This window comes from Nasonia vitripennis, chromosome 2, assembly GCF_009193385.2.
Source record: "Nasonia vitripennis strain AsymCx chromosome 2, Nvit_psr_1.1, whole genome shotgun sequence".
NCBI lineage: Eukaryota > Metazoa > Arthropoda > Insecta > Hymenoptera > Pteromalidae > Nasonia > Nasonia vitripennis.
Genome location: NC_045758.1, coordinates 32778897 through 32797747, shown reverse-complemented (window position 1 = coordinate 32797747; position 18851 = coordinate 32778897). Strand labels below are relative to the sequence as shown.

At 43.9% G+C, this 18851-nt stretch overlaps 1 protein-coding gene across 2 annotated transcripts in view; it reads left to right on the top strand.

Moving 5' to 3' along the window:
* The window catches only part of LOC100679780, a 61734-nt gene that overhangs the window by 18575 nt on the left and 24308 nt on the right, over positions 1 to 18851 (top strand). The gene's annotated exons all lie outside the window — the stretch shown is intronic.

Sequence of the window (18851 nt, the reverse complement as noted above, 5' to 3'; positions counted from 1 at the left end):
CTCCCTATACAAATGTTGTTAATATAGAACGGGGAAGATCGGGTTGTTATTTTTATTACAAAATGTCGATGCTCAGCTACATTATCAGACGCGCGCGCGCGATTAATATCAGACATTCCGCGAAAAAACTACAAGAGAACTTAGATTCTGGAGGCTCGTGTCGATGAATTTTTATGAAAATAGTTGATAACTCGGGAGCTAGCGATAAAATTACTTCTTTTGCCAGCTTTTATCGCGCGAGAATGTCGAGAGCGGACAGAGTTCGATATTATCGATGGGTTATTCGTTAATGGGCCAGATGAGTCGTGGGCTGGAATATTGAAACAATTTTGAAAATTGCGAGCGCGCGATGCAGGTTAAGCTTGATTGGCTGTCGAGCGTATCTCTTGATTAGCCAGTTTGTTTCCCTGTCAAATTTACAGGGGTCTGACTCGCGATTTAGAGAAAACAACATCGCGGTTTTTAAATTAAATTATACTCAGTCCCATATGAGCGATGTTAATACCAGAGACTCAACCCCTCACCAACCGTGACACATCCCAGGTACTTGAACGTTTGTCGTCAAAAGTTGATCCTCCTGACTCTGCGCAGCTGATCCTCTCGCATACGCTGGGATAATTCTTTCGACCCCGAGATAACCACGCCCCTTTACGCTCTCACCTAATCACCCGGATTACACGCCGAGTGAAATCACATGTCGCGAATTATCATATGACGTATTATAATCGGGCAAAAAATTCAACAGCGTTTCTCAAAGTCCAGCAGCTCAAAGGCAAGAAGAGAGAATATTACGTCCCGGACGATGAGTCACGATGCCTTTTCTCCTCGTCTTCTCTACTCCGGGCGAGATAATTCCGGCCGAGTTAACGAGGGGTATAATTGCGAAACAATGTATATAGGAGCTCGAGAGAGTCTGGAGAGAACGCGATAAGCCGCGTGCGCGCGTCGCCTTTATTCCGCACGACACCGAAAAACAAGTATATACTTCGCTGCAGCATCGTCTCCGCCACGTTTTCCACTGTGCACTTTGAGAACTTTTTTTTACGCGCAGCTGTTGTTTTTCTTTTTTCGCGACAGCCGCGACGGTCATTAAAGAACGCGAGCTTATAGATCCACTTTCGAATGGGTTTTCGCGCGAAATCGCCGCGATATGGTGCCGTCATCTTGAGCCGCAATCTTTCTTCCGTGCACCGTCGAGATATAAGCTTGCTGTACGTCTACATGCTATAGTTTCTCTAAAGAGGAAGCTGCGCTTGATGTTTAATTATTTTTCCAGCCAGAGGAAACGCGCATTAAATTGAATCTTTCTCTGCGCAACGTCGAGTCAAACATTCCATCATAGAGAGCTGTTATACACTTCCACGTCGAAAAAGCTCGCAACGTCTCTAACAAAATTACAATTCGAAATTCCCGCTCAAAAGAGGACTTACCAAAGCTCCTGACATTCCCTCTCTCAGCAGATTCCCTGCACAATAAGTCAGCCTCTTCTCTCGTCCTTATACGAGCAAATTCCTTTTTCGATAAACCTGCGCGAATCCCCTCGGTCTTTCAAAAACAAAACCGGAGGATCTCTCGATCGAATATATTCGAAGATGGTACGCATCTCGTGCTTAATCTCCTACCTCGACGCATGAACAGAAGCTGGACCGTCTCGTGAAATCACGATCTCTCTATATACCTGCAGCGGCAGAGGTAGTAGTAATGGTAATAAACATCGGCTACGCATCGCCAGCGGCTACGGCGTCCCTGACAGCGCGTTGACCCAATTCCCAGTGGATTCCTGGCAGCGAGTGCGAACGAGTATATAGCGTCGTCGCGACGATTTGCTCGATTGCGTTTTGGGTTCGCCTTGCGTTTTTGCACAGCTGCGTGGATTATATTGTATGGAGGTCGTCGAAGTGATTTTTTTTCGGTGCTTGGTTTTTAGAGATGGATGATACAGCTGCGGGTTCATACACGCGCTCCATCGATCAATTGCGAGGTTAATGGATGAATCTTGTTGCGAAGTTCGGAGAAGTATGTCGCCGCTTTTAATTGCGCTTATCGACGTCCGCGTGAGATAGCGATTCGTCGTGGTAGACCCTGTCGTTGTATTACAGGCTTCGCGAGAGTTAGTTTCTCGGCTACTCGATATTAACGAAATCGTTAAAACATCTACCTTGGAAAGCATATTAACTTAGGCAATTATTTCATTACCGTCGGGCACTGGAAGAGGTTTCGTCGCCTCGGTAAAGCACCTTCGACATTTTACGCGAGAGCCATCAAAGTCTCTGTACACAAACGGGGTAAATAAAATTACCCGCCAGAGGACGAGCAGCTACCAATTGCATCCCAAGCCTTTCATCTTTACTGCCAATTTTCCAAGCATTTACGAAACTCATTAGGGTATTACGAGCGGCATGAGGGTGTGAAATTGAAAAGTCGAGCTTTACAGCATAACACAGCCTGTCGCAGTCGATCTCCGTATATTAGTCTTCCGCACAGGCCGAACGCAATTGAATTAGGACTCCATTCGTCATAGTCGCCGCACGTAGCTGTCGTTCCGACCGTCAGTGCCAGCATTACAATACCAAACGGAAATTCTCGCTATAAGGTGTTGTCGCAATGGACAAAGGCTTTCGCGCGCAAATTTGCTTGAGTGCCCAGCTCGTTCTCCTCATTGTACACACTACGACCTGAAAATACCGGTATACGAGTGTATGCACGTCCCGCTCGTAATTAAAGGATTTCATAGAGACGAGCTTGCGACACAGCACGAGAGGACGCGAGTAAAACCGGGAGACTAATTAGTCGATGTTTTTGAGACGCGTATCATGCGAAAGCTTGTAATAAGAGCTGCTTCGTTGAAAACGCCTCGAGGGTTTGCCACACGCGCCACTCCAGTGATTAGTAGCTGCTTTGGCTAGTGCGTGCGCCATCCATATGCTTAAGCTTTCTAGTAGCATATAACGAAGCCACTTGTGTACAGCTGTGTAGCATTAGAACTAACGTCCACGTAACTGATATATCATCAAATTAAATTAATTCGTAGTGTACCTTAGGTACAAACGTAGGCGACGGCGGCGTTTATCAAATTCCAGTGTCAGAGCGCGCGTCAAACCGAAAGCTTAATTCATTAAGCGGTAGCCCGGTTATATAACAGAATAAAATTTTCATTCGTTAAGTGCAGTCGATTAACCACACTCCCGCGGGCTCGCGTTGTCGTTTCATCAAGTCTTTCCAGACGACGTCGGGTTTAACCGGCCGTGCAGTGCATTATTAAAATTATCTATCTCGAATGCAGCCGTGGACAGCCGTGGAAAATTAAATTCCTCCGCATCGAGCCCCGTATAACAACAAGGCTCGAGCCGCTGGATAAAAATGAAATGTAAAAGCGCGATCCTCGTGTGTGCAGCTCGCATTGTCCTCTCGAGACACACAATGGCCGCGCGCGACATGGGCCGAATAATTAAGCGCGCGAAGGTTTAATTAATTAATTAGCTGAAAATTAGCACGCGCGCATATACGACTGTTGTGTACGTCACTATATCATCAATGACGAGCGTATCGTCGCGGCTTTTTGAGGGATGAATGCTCGCGCGGCGGTTCGTTTGATCAAAAGGATTGCCGGACCGCGAACTGAGCGGATTGACGTTGGATACGAGCTTTTCGAGAGTTTTTCTTTTTCGGTTTTAATTACTGTACCAAAGAGCATTTTCGAAAAATATCGTTGGGACTTTTCGACCGAAGTGGAATTTTATTTTTGCCCGCGCGCGCGAATATGAGCGCTTATTGCAATTTTTTCAATTCACTAAATTCGCGCAAGCTATCGTTACTCAGCCTCTGCCGCAATAAAGAGGCGCCATCGGGGTAAAATCAAGCGAAAACGAATTCCCGGGAACCGCGGCATAAAATTACCCGCGCGAACATCCGAAAATTCAATTATTTCCGGCAGAAACTACCGCGTGCCAAGGCTCTCTTATACGCGAAGCTTTCTTGTATGCACTTCCCGTTTCTCGAAACTAAGCACAGAGTCGTCGAGGGGGTTACTTTGCGATCTGTCGGCGAATTCCTGCAGAGCAGAGCCTCGTTTAACGAGCTGTTTACGGCCTGTTTATCGCGCGCGAACGAAAGCGCAGAAACGAGCTCTGCACGTCGTATATACTGCGTGCACGAGAGGATATATTGAAATTTGAATTAAACGATTAGTTACGGCAGCGCGAGCTGAATTCGTTGCGAGGAGTACTTTTTATCGCATCGCGTATACACACACATACGCGAAAGAGCAGCCGCATAAATTAAGCTCGTTGTTCGAGAGCAACTCGCGTGAATTTCGGATTTATTTTTCAGCTTTGGCTGAAAGTTATAAACTGATATATCGCTCCGGAATCGAGTTGGGGAGGAGTTGCGAGTGATTACCTTCGGCGAACTTCATTATTCAAGGCAGTGAGACTATGCGCGGGAAAGTTTAAATTAAGAACCATTGCGCGACTTAAGTGCCCTGCATTTGCATACGAATGAGGCTTCGTATATATACTGTATAATATAAGCTTTGAAATATCAATCGCTAGACGCACCGGCTAATTTTCCACGTATCATAGCCGTACACGTCTTCTGTTCATTCGACCGAAAATCTAGGGGAGAGGGAAAAAAAATTTGCCGAAGCCGGCACCGCACATACGTTTGTTTTTCTATTAAGCGAATTTTACGAGCTCGGGGTCGAGGCTGATAAATTCGAGCCAGTAGAGAGGGAGAAAGAGAGTCAGCGTCGTGCATGCGCACACCGAGTGTGGAACGTGCTCTCCATTGTACAGCTCGACTCCTAAATCTACCCGGTAGCGGCTGACTCGCTCCTGTACGTTTGCCAAGTCCAAGGACATTCTTTATTCGTCGTGCGGGGGGAGACGCGCGACCCTAAGTACAACAACGCGTTATGTAGTTTGACTCTGTTTTTGGGCTGGTATTAACAAGCCCTTCTGGAGAGACGAAATTTTCATTAGCGTGGAAGCGGTAACTCCGCAACTACAACGGAGAATTAATATCCCAGCTTCTGAAGCTTGTTTCTTTTGGCCGCTGTACCTGTGGAGAAAAAGAGCGAACATTCCTCTCGGTTATTATCCCTACGCGCGAAGCAGTGCTTACGAGATTTTCCCGCTCTCCATGTATTTTTATACGCCTCCTCGTCATATATCCTTAGCTCCTACTTTAACATGCAGAGCTTTTAAAACCATCGAGTTTTTCTAATTGCGCGTTCGCGCGGATAGAAAGTTTTTTTTGCGATGTCGCGGGATTTGAAATGGGCCGTTATTGTCGAGCGCAGTGGTATTACCCGGAATCGGGTCAGACGAAGAATCTTATTTTTCGCTGAATAATCAACGTTGTAATAATCAGCGTTGTAAAGAGATGCGGAGCGAAGTAATGCAAATAAAACGAGCTCAAAGACGTTAATTAACGTCCCTTTCAGAGGCTACTGCGGGATTTTAATTCGACGAGTGTAACGCGCTGGAGCGTAATTGCGCGATAGTACAATGCAGCTTGATGCGAAAAATTTCGCGCGCCGAAATATATTATAACCCAATAAATTATAATCCGATTACGCGCTCTGGCTCGATATTATCAGCTTAGTTACCCCGCCCGGTATTATTTATTGCAAATATGAACGTAAAATTTTCCGGCGAAACCAAACGCGTAGACCGCTTTTTAGAAAAGCCAAGCGCGCCTGACGATGCGGCGTCGTTTTCACTATCAGCGAAAGCTCGAAGCAAGTTTGTTTACCGCAGCCCGACATCATTCAGCCCTGATGTGTATCCTACACCCTCGTACATAGTAGTTTATTTCTAGTACGTCACAGCCATCGAGGTCACGCCCTAAACTTAAAATTTCCAAACCCGATTTAAATCCGCCTTACACAACGAGCGTAAACTTTGGCTAATCGAATTGCCCGCCACATTGACGTAAAAGCATATCACCTTACAGAATCATCTTTTTATTAATCATCAGGGGCGGTAGCCTAACCCTACAGCGGTATTTGCATAAGCTGCGAGCGATTTGCCGAAACAGGCGCCCGAGCCTGTTTTGCCGGAAATTTCAAAATTCAGAGTGTTGAGAGTAGCGGGAGGCACTTAACGTTCGAGCGTTAATTAACAATCGAATATTCAACGCCGCCGCGAGACGCATAATGAATTCGCGCGAGAGACGCGCGTGAGAATCGAGGTAATTACGCGAAAGGAGTGCAGTTGTAGTGTAGTTATTGCGGCGTCGTTAGCTCGTCCCGCTATTGTCGGTGTATTAGTATCGCAATTAATTTGTGATTTCGGATAGCGATCGCTGCCAAAAAGGTGCGACTGCGTTGAATTCGGGCGTAATGTTGATTGATTATAGTTTTGAATAGTCCCGTGTGCGCATACACATTTAATTATTTCGGCTTGTATTTATAGGACGCAGACACTGTTAAATTCATCGGACTGCATTTTTTCCTCCCTCGCCTCTCTCGAGTAATATTTTTTTCATATGCAAATTCAAATCTGCGCCGGTGATCTGTTGGGCAATAAAATTCACGAGCAGCCAAAAATCGATGTATACGAATGTCTCTGCACTTTAAATCTTGGAGAGTGAAAATTCGAATTTTCGGAGTGAGTGGTTAGTCTATAGAGATTATTTTTAGCACGGGATTTTTTTCACGTTCCTTGAGGAAATTTTAATGATGGACATAAACGAAGTACAATAGACATTTTTCGAGAGAAAATTTTACCCGTTTATACACCCCGTACGAGCTCCGAAGCGTACAATTAATGTATTATAAAACATCTAAAGACATACTCCTTTATGTTAAAACGATATTCGCGTTTGTTCCGCTCCCCCACTCTACCCGTCGATGCTCCGGTCACAGCTGATCTACTAGCAGCGCCACTAGCCAGCATCAGCAGCAGCGAGAACTACGGCTGAGCGGCGCGCACATACTATATCTGTATATGTAACGCGGAGGGCGGTGGCGGCGCGAACCAGCCGCGATTGGCCTGCGCGTAGTGTGAGTGTATTTTGTAAAAAGGTGTGAATGTGAGTGTATGAATGTGATAGTTTTTTCGGCGGCTCGAATCTGCTCTCTTCCGTCACCTTTATAAGGCCATGCGCGGTCCGGGCAAGGCACTTGCTCTCTGCGCAATATTAAGCGCAGGAGCTCCCGCTCCGAGAGTAATTTCGGAGCTGACCTGGACTTCGAGCAGTACCCGCTCGGCGATTCCATCGAGCTATCCCTCTGGTAGCAAGAACCGATGGGTCCAAATAGAAAGTTAAGAATATCCGAGGTATTCTTAATTTCAAACGTAGAAGCCAGCTTTGTGCGTGGGTTCATGGTTGCGGGCCTCTTCATCGTAGATTTATTATATAAATATATAAATATTTATTTTTATTAAAAAATTCTTAAACAGTACAAAAAATAATTAGAAAAATAATAAATTCACACAAGTATATCTAAGATTACACAATAATATACACAATAATATTTAAACTAAAAAAATACTTAAAACTATTCGACCTATTGAGAGCTCACCCTGACTTTGAGCTGTATCCGCTGGACGATTCATCCTCGCTGGATCTGAAGAGAAATTTCAGAATATCCGAGGTATTCTTAATTTCTAACATAGAAGCCAGCTTTGTGCGTGGGTTCATGGTTGCGGGCCTCTTCATCGTAGATTTATTATATATATATATATATATATATATATATATATATAAATAAAAAATAAATATTTATATATATATATATATATATATATATATATATATATATATATATATATAAATATTTATTTTTATTAAAAAATTCTTAAGCAGTACAAAAAATAATTAGAAAAATAATAAATTCACACAAGTATATCTAAGATTACACAATAATATACACAATATTTAAACTAAAAAAATACTTAAAACTATTCGACCTATTGAGAGCTCACCCTGACTTTGAGCTGTATCCGACGATTCATCCTCGCTGGATCTGAAGAGAAATTTCAGAATATCCGAGGTATTCTTAATTTCTAACTTAGAAGCCTGCTTCATTCGTGGGTACATGTTTGCGGGCCTCTTCATCGCAGACTCGACTAGGGCTTGACCGATGACAGGCTTGTTTTCCCTCATTGTCCAATCCATCACATCTAATTTTTAGAACTTCCTCTACGATGCTGAAAGTTGGTGTATAGCTGCTCGAAGGTGAAGTTTTCCAGCTGGAGTCGTCCGAACAGTCGTTTACATCCTCATCTTGCTGAGGCTTCTTAACTACCCTCCATGTATGGTTGGTGTTACGAGCCCAGACTATGGAAAGTCGGGGCTTCTTATTTGGAGGCTCCAATTCTTTGTCGGCTCTGTTTGCATAAACCCTTTTTTTGGCGGTCAAATTTCTTTTGGCCTCGGCAACGTTGTTCATCTTCTCGACGACGACCCAGCAAGCTTTCAAATCCATGTTTATTTAAATAAATGAAGAAATATTCAGCAAATATTGAATAAATCTGAAAGGAAAAAGAAGAGTTATTAGAATAGCCAGCGTTACAAATGTGCAACTTACGGATTCTCAACAGAGACTGAATTCAGGTATGCTTCTCATATTGCCGTGATATAGCCGTGAATAGACCTGAAAAGAAAGAGAAGTGTATTAGATATAGAAATATAGCCTAGCGTATGGAATTTCTAGTGTAAAGAAGAAGCGGATTATCGTGGTTGAATAGCCGGTACTGTATTGGGGTGAGGATTTTACGATTGGGCTTACGGTTATTTTTGGAGAGCTGTGCGGTTTTCCGAGAAAACTTTGTTGAGGGATTAGAAATTTTTTATTTTTAACTGAGAACTAGAGAACTGAAGAAAAGTAATAATTAATAATAACAAAAATGTTTAATTTTTACAATATACATTTTTTTATTAAAAATCCTTAAATAGCACAACAAATAATTAAAAAAATAATAAACTTACACAACTATATCTAAGACTACACAATTATAGGTATACAGAATCACATCTAAAAGTACAACAAAAAAAAAATTAAAACTATTCGGCTTATTGAGGAGCTGAGCCGGACTTTGAGCTGTACCCGCTCGTCGATTGAACCGAGCTAGCCCTCTGATAGCTAGAACTGCTGCGACTAAATAGAACGTTAATAATATCCGAACCATTCTTGAAATCACACTTAGACGCTAACTTAGTGCGTTTGTCCATAGCAGCGGATCTCTTCATGGTCGATTTGTCCAGGTAAACGTTTGGTTTTTCCGCTTGGTCGATGTCAGGCTGGTTTTTCTTCACTTTCACTCCATACCGAACTTCTAGAACTTCCTCTTTGATGCTGGAAGTTGATGTGTCGCTGTCCGAAGATGAAGTTGACGATGAGTCAGTTGACGAAGAATCCTCTGTCCAGCTGCAGTCGTTTAAACGGCCGTTGTGATATTCTTCTCGTTGAGCCTTCTGGACTATCCTCCACGTCTTGTTGGAGTCACGAGCTAAGACTATCGAAAGTCGGAGCCTCTTCCTTGGTGGTTCCAAGTCTGATTCTGCTCCGTTTAAATCAACCTTCCTTTTGGCGGTTAAACTTCTTTTGACCTCGACAACGTTGTTCATCTTCACGACGACGACCCAGCAAGCTTTCAAATCCATGTTTATTTAAATAAATGAAGAAATATTTAGCAAATATAGAATAAATCTGAAAAGAAAAAGAAGCGTTATTAGATATAGATGTATAGTCTAGAGTTAAGAATGTCCAATTTACGGGTTCTCAACAGAGACTGAATTCAGGTATGCTCTTGACCAATATTTGTAAGTGCTGAGCACAGGGGCGCATGTGCAAAACTGCGCCTTGGGAGGGGGGGGGGGGTGCAGCAGGGGGTAGGGCCAGTAAGGGCCAGGTATACTAGGGTAAATTCTATGAAGGTCTTAGGTAATTACTGTACAGTTCATTAAGCTGTCCTGACCTCAACCTATCCAGGGTGAGGAGTCAGCGCCTTACTGTCGCTTTCAAGATCGTTTCACGGTCTATAAACCTATACCGTGAAACGGCACGTCATAATACCTGAAGTTACGGCGCCGGATTTTATCTTAAATCGCCCAATATTATGGTGATTCATAAATATATATTTTATTACTTTAAAAACCTATGCTCCTCGAAATAATACAGCCAGGACCAGGTATATTAAGGAGAATTCTATGAAGGTCTTAGGTAATTACGTTACAGCTTATTAACCTGTCCAGGGGGCGGAGCCGACGCCTTACTTTCGGGCTTAAGATCGTTTATGGGTCTGTCAACCTATACCGTAAAACGGCAGGTCATGAATCCTCATGTTACGGCGCCAGATTTTATCTCAGATTACCCAGCATTATAGCGATTCATAAAACTCTATTTTAGTCTATTCTGCGGCTCTTATTCTGGTACTGAGTAAATGTCAGTATTTATTTTTATTTAAATAACGTAAATAACGATTTCGTACGTTATTATTTACGAAGAAATTGAGCATTTTTAGAGACAACGCCAAATATTGCTTTTAACCCGGCGGCTCGAATTTCCCGTAAATAACCATGGCTCCATTAATTGGACACACGATGCATTCGCTCAAAATTCTCGTCGACGAGCTACACGTGAAATTACCTTCTACACATTACTCTTAAACTTCTTTTGATCTCGGCAACGTTGTTCATCTTCTCGACGACGACCCAGTAAGCTTTCAAATCCGTGTTTATTTAAATAAATGAAGAAATATTTAGCAAAGAATACTTTTCAGAGTAAATCTGAAAAGAAAAAGAAACGTTATTAGATATAGATGTATAGTCTAGCGTTAAGAATGTGCAACTTACAGGTTCTCAACAGAGCTGAATTCAGGTATACTCCTGAACCATATTTATAAGTGCTGAGCACAGGGGCAAATGTGCAAAACTTTAGGCGGGGGGGGGGGGGGGTGAGAAGCAGTCTTATTGCATTCTACTAATGACTACTACTCTAGTGTAAAGAGAAAGTGGAGTGGGGCAAGGGTCAGAATGGAGGTATACCAGGGTGAATTCTATGAAAGTCTTAGGTAATTACGTTACAGCTTATTAACCTGTTCTGACTTCAACCTATCCAGGGGGCGGAGTCGGCGCCTTACTGTCGCACTCGAGATCGTTTCACGGTCTATAAACCTATACCGTGAAACGTCAGGTCATAATACCTGACGTTACGGCGGCGGATTTTATCTTCTAACGCCCATTATTATGGTGATTCATAAATTTCTATTTTCTTATTTTAAAAACCTCTACCCTTCAAAACAATACAGCACTCGCAAATCGGCAATGGCACCGGGCCTAGAAAGTTGTCTAGAAATCGAAACCAATCCGACCAAGGAAGAATCTCATCTATCCTCGCCTAACGCAATTAAGCCTCGAACCCGTGCGCAAGTCTCGTCATAATAAAATATAGAGTCCGTTGCAGTGTGTGGCACTATACACGCATACACCTCTACACAGGGAAACTCGCCCCCGTGGGGCATCACTTTCGAATTACCCCGCGCGTTTCGAACTCTCGAGAATCACTCACGTCCGCTTTAATGGCCTCGGTCAACTCTTGACTGACTTTCACGAAAAATTGATTCGCCGAGAGTGCTTTCTTCCGAGTCGAGTTTCCACTTGTAAGAAAACATCCACCTCTCGACATGCGCGCTATATACGTTGCGCAGGTACAGCGGTTAATATTCAGCGCGTTGTACGTGCAAAATTGAATACAAAGGGCGTTGCATACGGCACTTAGCTGAAAGGCGCGATATCGTAATGCATATTACACGCGTACACGTCTAGAAGCTGTACACGTATTATACATTCCCGAGCTCAATTTATTGTGAGCGTAATCACGTTACGCCCGAGAGCCCCCGCACTGAGGGGGCATAAACAGAATAAGCTTCGAGCGGGTGAGCAAAGAGATGCACAATGCGCCGCGCGGCCGAGCGATATAGACAAAAAGGAGTCCTTTCTCGCAAATGGGCCGGAGCTCTCGAGTTATATGCGCGGAGGAGGAAAGAGGAGCGTATACGTGGCAGTGGAAAGTGACCGAGAGGCTCTCGCGTCGGGGGTGGCTGCCGGCGAAGATAAGATCTAATAGAGCGGAAGCAGTTAATGTCCCCGAATGCACTTTCGAGCGATAAATTTGCCAGCAGCTAGTGGAGGAAAATTAGTAACGCGTCGAGGCCGCTGAGATAGCGCGGCTGCTATTGTACTGCCGCTGATGCTCCAGCCTCGAATATAATGACGAACTAATCGGGGCTCCCCGAGCTCCTCGCCTCGTAGACGTCGATGAAGCGCGCGCGGGAGATTCAAATACTCCACGCGGTAATTGCGACGACAGTTTTTACAAGAGCATGTGCACTCGAGACCTTGCAAATGAAGCTCCGAGCTCGTTATACGCGCAGGACTCGTACGACAATGGCTTATTACGAAAATAGGCGACTGACCTCTCTCCGCGCGACGCGAGAAACACCGAGCGCAAATAAACAGGGCTGTAGGGAATCTGCCGCCGGAAAGCAATATAACTCGAAAATCAGTATTCCGAGGCTGCACTTTATAGGGCGGTAGCTCATTTCTTGGATAAATTAATACAGCCATCGCGTCCATAAATCGAGAGAACGAGGGGCTGGATCTCTCGAGCGAGAGCAGCAGTCCGGCCGGCTTGTCGCGCGTAATTGCTTCGACGATTTGCAGACACTATGGTAATTGCTCGAGCAAGCGTGCTAAAATGCAATTGATGCGTCCTCGATAAACGAATCGACGTCGTAAATATTTATGTGCCGGGATCTTCGTTTTTATTATGCATGTAACTTTACTATTCGCTCGACGATTGGGTTCCGTTGAATTTTCAGGTGAAAAATATCTAGGCAAGCAGAGCTCCTGACGATGGATGCTAGTTAATTATCTGAGACTTCATAACGTCGGTTAATTGATACGGTCGCGTGCTTTGCGCTCGCTGTTGAACGCAATTTTACTGCGTTGGCCTTTGATCGAATATTGCTCGAGAGCAACTGTTTATTTGTTATAAGCGAGTATTGCGAGTGATAATGAATACATTATCACTCGCAATACTCGCAGCTTGTTGGATGATTTCGCGGAAATGGTCGTTGGGAATAAAATGTATTTGATCGTGAGTTGTATAGGGCTGCGAGCATTTTTGCGAAACCGCGGAACGAAAGGTCGAATTCGCGTAACTACTCTCTAAAACAGCTTTTAACTCTCGACCTGAAAAAAGAACGTTTGAAATTCTAGCGTAGCGTGGCGCGCAAAAAGTAGTTTCGCTAATCATCGACTCCGTAGTATATATGGGTGAGCTGTTTTGAAAACTAATACCTGCTAAAAGTGATTCGTTTTTATGTAATTTATCAAAATAATTTTATCGCTATATCACTACGGCGAGAGCAGCGCACTATCATACGTTTATCCGGTCCATAATTGATCGTCGAATCGATACAGCCACTTTTCTACAAGCGCAGCTCGGTCGAGCGAAACAAACCGTTGGTCAGAAAGCACAAAAAAAAAGAAAGAAAAAGCCTCTCGTAAGAAAACCGCTGCACTTTGCCGGCGCCGGAAATGAGAACAAGCGAGAGAGAAGAACAGCCGCTTTAAAATCCTCGCCCTCGGCCGGAAGTCCAGGGGCGCTCGCTCTCGCTGTAAAGCCGAAGAGTTACCGCCGCGAACGTCGTAATATTTCATTTCGGGGGTAAAAAACGCGCGTCGCCCTCCCCTCCCTATACTCCTGAACGAAAGGAAAAAGGATCGAGGCAAAAAGAACGATCGTTCGGAATATGGTGTACACGGCCGCAAGTATAAGATGATAATGGCTTGTGGATACGGTCTTGAAAGATGCACAAGTCTTCGGACGGTCTTACTTTGCTTACTAATAATTCCCTTTTTTTTCTAGGCATTTTCGACACTTTTGCATTGTTAAAGCGGGATGCGACGAAATTACGCTAATGCCCGGTGCGCTCTCGCGCCTCTGAAATCTGTTATTTTGCGAAGTGCCTAAATGTAACGCACTGAATCATGTGGCTCAGTGTATAACTATCATGAAAATGTTTATTCGCGCCGAGAGCAGTGAATCATCCCCGCGCGCGAGCGCGAAAAGTCGTAAAAATATATGCGATGAGAGTTTTTTTTACGATCGTCCTCGAAATCACTGATAAAGCGTATTTCATTCGGTGTATCGTCTCCTTTCTTTCGCTCGGTTATCATCTCTCGAGTTTCATATCGAAGCTGCAGTATAAAGGGAGGACAAAGGCTACTTGAACTTTTAGAGCTTATCTTCTGAATCGATGGCTCGTCGCCGCCTGCCACGATGATGAAAAATCTATACTCGTCGGGCGAGCTTTATAAATGTTTACGCTTTCAGTAAAATAAAGCAACTTATACGATTCGCTGTATATATAGTGCATTACGGATTTTATAGTAGAACGATGAGTATACGGTTGCAAGGCCATCGACATATATTATTTTTATCCGAATCGGAAATATCGTTGTTCAATAATATCCGGCTGCTGCTGATCGCACTCGATAAGCTAACAAATCTTTGCATGTAACGTGTATCTCGACGGGACTTATCGCGAAAAAACACGTACAGTCGGTGCATTCGATTTACAACTCGAATAAACTCCCGACGCGAATTCCCGCCAAAATTCAATATCACCGGCGAGTAGCAGACGTATAACGAATTAGAAAAAAAAATTGACGCGAATAATCGAGAATACGGTAAATGAAAGTACCTATACCCGATCGGATAAGCCGATCAAATTAGCCTCGCGAACGTTGAATCAACGCTACACTGTGCCTATATAGTCGCGTTTGACATACGAGCTGAGAGAACGAAAAAAAGCGCAAATGGGCTCGGCGTTCGATTTCGTCGCTTTCATTCTGCCCAGCCAATGAAGCGTATGTAGCGTACGATGCAGTGTATCGCTGTTTGCGTGTAGCTCTGGGTTAAATGAATTTCGTATATGTATTGACTCGCGTAGTCTTTTAAAGTTACTCGGAAAAAATCCGGATTTGGATGAGCGCGGGTAAACACTGCGGAGCGTTTAATTGAAAATTCCCGCCGCGGCGAGTTAATTTCCATTCATCAGTTGAAATACAACGAACTAGTAAGGGTTTTTTATTCGTTTCGAATAACGCACGTACTCCTCCCTCTCGTCCAATGCGGAATCTCCGAGGATCCATTAGCCGTGGAGGAAAAGTTCCGCCAAGCGCATTTTAAACATTTCACCGTATTTCCCGATCAAGAAGCCATCCATCCCCTTCGACTTAACTCCGTCAAGCTCTCGGGCTCTGAAACAAAGTTTCCCTTTTCCTATTCTTTCTTGACATTGATTCCAGCCCGACAAAGAATATCACACGGGGTACAATACATGCGCGCAAAAAGCTCGCCGATAAGTTCAGCGCGGGAACTTTGAATAACGATAAAGCGCGGCCGCAATGCGAGAATAAGGGGCGTCTATTATTTATTCACGAGGCTTCTTCCCGATAAATCTTTCTCCCCTTTTTTTGCAGCGGACCAGCAGCTCTGATTAAATATCTCATCGTCGCGTAAATTATGCGGCTTATCGCTCGGGATTACCTCTGCAGACTATAGCTTCGAGTTGCTCCGTAGTTGACTTATTTAAAGGCGCGGACTAATAGCCGCCGGGGTGTGGCTTCTCGGTGCGAAGGGATTAGCGATTCATGCGGGGGATGGCGAAGGCCTGGGATCGAACGATTTCGATTGTCCAGAGAACACGATTTCTCAGCGGTGGTATTTATAAGAATAATAATAAATATAGAATTACGAGATCAGAGCAGTATAGGTGAGACCACTATACGGAATAGTCGAAAATTACGCTGCGCACAAACTAGTTCAGCAAGAAGAGGCGTCTAGCTTCCCATGCATATGGATTCAAGTAGATATAACCCGGCTATAACCAGATGCGCGAACCCGTGCGTGGGTGTATAGCGCGTGTATGCCAAGAGCTGCTGCTCTATACAATTTCATGGCTTTCCAAGTTGTCGCGTTCGAGATCAAAATGTACATATTTGCGACTACTGCTCGCCCTCTTACGAGCCTCGTAATACTCTGTATCGGTGCGCGTGTGCGGTATGGTTTTCTCCTAAACGTAAGAAACGGTATCAGAAACTTTGATATGCTTTTCCTTCTTTATTCTCGGCAAAGTAATCGGAACAATCGGGTATTTTCTTTCCGAGTGTTTTATCATCGTAGGAAGGAAATTATTATATCTCGTTATGGGGGGTCAGCTTCGAATGTAATCTCCTTTCATTACGGATCTCCTCAATTTTTATTAAACGTAAATGCAAGACTTTTAGCTCTTCCCTCGCGGTTATAATTTTAATTAGGAATTCGTGCGATGGATTTTCGCAAAAAATATTCACTCGTTACACCGATCAATCGATGAACAGTAGACTTTTTGGCAGATTTCCATCACGTACACGCAACGTCCGAGCTCCGGAGCTTTAACAGAATGCTTTCGGCAATTCTCTCACATGAAAACTATTACCAAACTCTTCCTTGTTTCCATTATATTCTCGATGCCCCTCGAAGGAGAGATGTGAACTTGAGATTGAATTTTCCAACAAGCCGAAATTGATTTATCTCCTCCCGAGACTGGACGAGATTGCGCTGCGCAAAAAACACGAGTCTTTATTTACATACGTCGGCTGTCTTTTTCTTCCCCTTCTCTCCCTCCTCCCTGAGCTTGCACGAGAGATAAATGGTGTCGCGAGAACCAAGGTGCGAAGACAACTTCTTTAATGGATATATAGGTGCGAGCTTGGCTCGTTTATCTAATTTTTTACGAGCTCGAGGCTCGATAAGGACGAGAAAGAGATATGCGCGAAAATAAGCGCTTAGCAGTATATAAACAATTTCGAGCGATGTTATATTACCGTCTCTAATTCGTTTGAGCACAGTGACGCGCTCGTAGCTGATACCCGCGTATTATCGAATTATCGGACTGCCCACGATCCCTAGGATTGGTATTAGCGATCACTCACCTATTAGAGACAATTACCGCGTTTTCTCATTAAGGCGCGTCTCGCGCTGGTTTATGCGGCCGTACGCACTGACGATTTCCTGATGGATTTGGCTGGATTAATTATAACGCATCTTGCTTATTTCTCGGCGAGCCGAAAACGAGTCTTATTCCGCAAAGCTGTGGTGGCTTTAGCGACAGGTTTAATTGGTAGCGGAATCTCGATTACTCTGAATTACAGATGTAAAGCACTTTGGGAGCTCTATCATCGTCGCTACGTTACGCTGATAACTTTGAAATCGCGTAATTATTGCATTTAACGCTTGTATAATTTTGGAACGCTAGATTATAAGTAAGCAAACACGTTCTCTAAAATACCAAAAATACCGTAGCAGCTTAAAAAGTAATCTTTACTCAGTGCGCAGAGTCACTTACTCCGCAGCCGCTCGCATAATGAAATTACGAATTTACCATAGCGAGTCAGAGGCGACGGTGCCGGTACCTCCCAGCCTCGTATTGCGCTCTCTCTCTCTCTCTCTCTCTCTCTCTCTCTCTCTCTTTCTGCGCATGCATAGCGAAAGAGGTCGCTCGCAGGAAGCTCTATACCCATATAGCTCCTTGAGCGAAAGTGCGGCCAAGTGGCCGTCAAGGGAGTATATATGAGGAATTATACGGGGAAAAATGCCATTTTCTGGTTGGAGAAATTGAAAAAAATAAATGTTGGGGCACGCGCCCGCAACTTTTTTTCTTTTTATTGGACTAATGAATAAGGGCAGCAACAGAAAATGTATTACGGTAGAATGAAAGAACGTGAACAGAGCTTTGATTTTTAAAAAATGCGTTAAAAATGCTTGATTTGGTTAAAAGTTACGCATAATTGAAAATGCGGAAAAATCATGAAAAAAGATACAAATTTCATGACTTCGAATAATCCTGCAATTTTCATGATTTTTCAGCATTTTCAATTGTGCGTAACTTTTGACCAAATCAAGCATTTTCAACGCATTTTTTTTATTGGAGCTCTTTTTCCGATCTTTCATCTTACTGATACACATTTTCTGTTTATTCCCTTATGCATTAGGTACATTGCCGTTGAACAATGGCTATTTTTCGACGAATTTTAAGGGCCTATAAAACAGTGTCACAAGGCACTTTTACGATGTTGGAACGTGGTTTTGCATGGTTCTAAACATGTACAATAAGAAAGAAAAGTTGCGGGAGTGGGCCCCAAAATTTGTTTTTTTTTTCGGTTTCTCCAACCAGAAAATGGCATTTTTCCCGTAGAATTCCCCATATAGAGCAAAACTTCAGCGGTCGCAGGAGATGAACTTTAACCTTGCGGTGATGCGGCAACTTTTTCCCTCGCGCATGTGTCCGGCGACCAAGACGCTTCTCCTTTTTTTCCCGGGAAGAGTTTGCACGTTTGCTCATCAGCGCGCGGTCACTAGAGATTACTTTGAAGTTCCGTTTGCGCGTGTTTGATGGCCCGGCCTGTTTACAAGGGCTGAGATTTTTAAAAAAGCCGCGTAAAGGGCGCGGCTTTACGAGCTGCTGCTGGATTTTTTTCTTTCGAAGGAGGAGTAGCTGATGCTCTGCTCGTAGTGTATAATAAACTTTAATTACGGCCGAGTTAATTCGCGTGTAAAAATATTCTTTTATGACTGTCGCGGATGGGTCAATTCGAATTAATACTCCATGTGCCAGTGAAGCTGCCGCGCGGGAAATTTAAATTTAGAATTTTACGACAGCTTTCGGGCTCGAGCATTATAGGCATCGGCGAGTCGATGCTGCGCGTGATTTATGTCTGGATTTCCTTTTTTTCGTTTAGAATCGCGGAGATCTTCATGACGTGATGACGTGTCTTGAAGTACTCGGACG